Below are 3,053 nucleotides of genomic sequence, written 5' to 3' on the forward strand. Positions count from 1 at the left end.
ACCTAGGTAATAACCACATCAGTGAAACCAACCCAGAAAATGACCTGAAGACTGGCAGAACAGATTCTCCACTGTTAATCAGAGAAAGGAGGCCTCATAGAAAATGGTAAGAGAGGCAGAGACCAACCTGAGAACAAAACTCACAGTGAGTCTAACCACAAATGAGAAAAAATTACAAGCACCAAAAAGGGAAGACAAACAGACCCCACATCAGGCACCCCAGACATGGGAAACATTCACTGGGAGTATGAATCTCCAAAACATTTGACTTTTAAAACCAGTGGGGCTTAAGTTTGGAAGTTGTTACAATCAGTGGGGCTTAAACCTGGATACTTTAAAAATAAGTTGGCTCAGCTGTGTGCAAGCCTGAAGATAATAGGAAACTGAGTCCCTGCCTGTAAAGAAACAAATAATCCTACTGAGATACAGCAAAACAGCAACAATTTGAAATGTGCCTGAGGCATAGGGGAAGGAAACTCATTTATTAATTTCAGAACATACACTAGAGGGGCAGGAATACTAGAAGACTTCTCCAAGAACAAAAGAGGTGGCAGGCAACATTTTCCCCTTTACCCTCAGCCTAGATGCCCAGACACCTGCAGAAACCATGGCAAATATGCCCCCACAAAGCTTGCTAACACTGCACACCCCACTCCTGTGTTCTTCTGTAAATCTGACCAACCTAAACCATCCAATTCAGTCAGAGCCCTTTCAAAGGGGCTCTATCCAGGTCTCATGCTGCAAGCAACCCTGGTAGTGAAGGGCACATAGCTGCTAAATTCATACCCCCTACCCCAGCATTGTCCTGCAAACTTACTATCCAACCCATCCCACTTGGCAAGAGTCCCTGCAAATTAGTGCCTATTTTGTCTCATTCTGGAAGAAGCCCCAGTAATGATCAGCACCATTCCAAAGTGACTCTTGTCTTAAGGATAAGGGAAGGTAACCACACACATTAGTTCTATTGCAGCCCCTGCAATGGGCTGGGGGAAACATCTGATCTGATTGCTAGGCCATCAAGAAAACCTCACAGGGGAAGCTTAAAGAGAGAGCCTCAAAGTCAAACTAGAGGCAAAAATTTGGTCTAATTATAGGCACCAACAAAAGTCTCTCAGGGGAAAATGCAGGAATAACCACCTGCAGTTCAGTGTGACCACAGCCCTGCCTGGCAAAGGGGGTTATAAAACACTTATAAAAACCAATATGGAAGTTAAAGCACAAAACAGTAAAATCAATGTTATGTATAATATTTGTCTTCATAAGGTTCATAAAATAAAAAATGTAAAGCATCACATTATATACATAATACATGAGGGGAAGTAAAAATTTAATGTTTTTAGAATGGGTTCGAACTTAAGCAACCATCAACTTAATATAAACTACTATATTCATAGGATGTTGTATATCAACCTAATGGTAACCACAAATTAAAAACCTGTAAGAGATATCAAAGAGAGAGAGAGAGAGAATCCAAGCATATCATTAAAGAAAACCAGCAAACCACAGAGGAAGAAAGCTAGAGCAGGAAGGAACAGAGAAGAACTACAAAAACAGCTTTGAAGGAAGTAATAAAATGGCAATAAGTACATACTTATCAATAATTACTTTGAATGTAAATGGACTAAATGCTCTAATCCAAACACACAGTGTGACTGAATGGATGAAAAAGCAAAATCAACCTATATGCTATGCTACCTATAAGAGATTTTTTTCAGACTGAAAGATACATTCAGATTGAATGTGAAAGGATAGGAGTCAAGATGTTGGAGTGGTCAGGGGATCCTATGCTTGCCTCATGCCTTGAAAACAGCTAGATAAATATCAACCATTCTGAAGACCCAAGAAATTGATCTGTGGCCTGAGAACAAACTGCACATCTAGAGGGAGAAAAAAGGCCAAACTGTGGAAGGTAGAAGTTTCAGGGAATTGACTTGGGGGAGAAAAGAACTGCAGGTGCTGCTGGGGGGAAGGATCCCTGATCATGGAAAGAGATGACAGAGAAAAAGAAATGGGGGCGGGGAGCAGCATGCAAAGGATTACGCAAGAAAAACTCTTCCTTGAAACCATTGATTGGGAAAAGGAGAGGAGTTGATTATCACAAGTTTTTACAAGCAAAGGAGCTCAAATTTGAAGTTTTAAAAGTGCAGGCCATCACCCATCTCATGTGTGGTGGGTTTAGTGGTGCTTATATGGGGAAGGACAGCAGAGGCCCAGAAGTAGAAAGCATGGTCTGAGGATCTCATGGGCTGCAGAGGGAGAAATATCTCCTTTTCTTAAAGTGCATTTGGGAGACATGGCACTGCTTCTCAGGGATCAAAAGGGACAGGTGAAAAACAATCTGAGGGGTTGGAAGTGGTGGGGGGGGTGGGAGGTTGGGGTACCAGGTGGTGGGTATTATAGAGGGCACGGATTGCATGGAGCACTGGGTGTGGTGAAAAAATAATGAATACTGTTTTTCTGAAAATAAATAAATTGGAAAAAAAAAACCCTTTGTACCCATCTAAACTGTTAGCCTATTAAAGTCACTTTCTTTGGAAAAAAAAAGGGACAGGTGGGCACCACTGAGTGACCACACTTATTAGGACAGCAGCAGAGGCATCTCCTGAAGGAAGCTAACCTGGAAGTCAGCTTCTGGCTGTGTTTCATCATAAATTCCCAGCACTGGCACTATCATGATACTGCTTATCTGGGACAAACCTGCACTAGCAACAACATGGGGAGACCCCCCTCCAGAAGATCAGAAGATCCAGGTCCCTAAAATTTGGAGTTTTTGAAATCCAGCTGTGCACCTGAGATGAAATACAGGAGCTTTGCACCACCAGGGAGGCAGATGGCACAGACACAGGATGAAAGCAGGGTTCTGACAGAAGCCTGGGACACAAGAGGAGGAGATTTTATGCTCTTCTGTGAGGGTTTCCTGAACAGCTGCAGGCTTAAACTCCCCTCTCTGGGGACAAGACAACAGTGTGATGCAATTCCCCATGCCCCATCCATCAGCACCGACTTCAGTGGGCAACACTATGCCCCCTAGTGGAGACCGTAGCCATTTAACT

This window comes from Neovison vison, chromosome X, assembly GCF_020171115.1.
Source record: "Neovison vison isolate M4711 chromosome X, ASM_NN_V1, whole genome shotgun sequence".
Classification (NCBI taxonomy): Eukaryota; Metazoa; Chordata; class Mammalia; order Carnivora; family Mustelidae; genus Neogale; species Neogale vison.